The 227-nt window shown below is 54.6% G+C and overlaps 1 protein-coding gene across 2 annotated transcripts in view; it reads left to right on the forward strand.

Moving 5' to 3' along the window:
- Window positions 1-227, forward strand: part of LOC123876881 (fibroblast growth factor 10) — a 248910-nt gene that overhangs the window by 11641 nt on the left and 237042 nt on the right. The gene's annotated exons all lie outside the window — the stretch shown is intronic.

Consider the following 227-nt stretch of genomic DNA (forward strand, 5'->3'; position numbering starts at 1 on the left):
GACATAGGCCTTCCCTATAGAGCGCCACCACACCCGGTCCTCAGCCTTCCTCATCCAGCCACTTCCCACCAGCCGTTTTATATCGTCGGTCCATCGTGCTGGAGGGCGTCCCACACTACGCTTGCTTAAAAGCGGTCTCCATTCAAGGTCTTTCCGGCTTCAACGGCCATCGCCTCTACGACAAGCATGGCCTACCCATTGCCACTTCAGCTTGATAATTGAGATAA

The sequence above is a fragment of the Maniola jurtina genome, chromosome 22, assembly GCF_905333055.1.
Source record: "Maniola jurtina chromosome 22, ilManJurt1.1, whole genome shotgun sequence".
Taxonomy (NCBI): Eukaryota; Metazoa; Arthropoda; class Insecta; order Lepidoptera; family Nymphalidae; genus Maniola; species Maniola jurtina.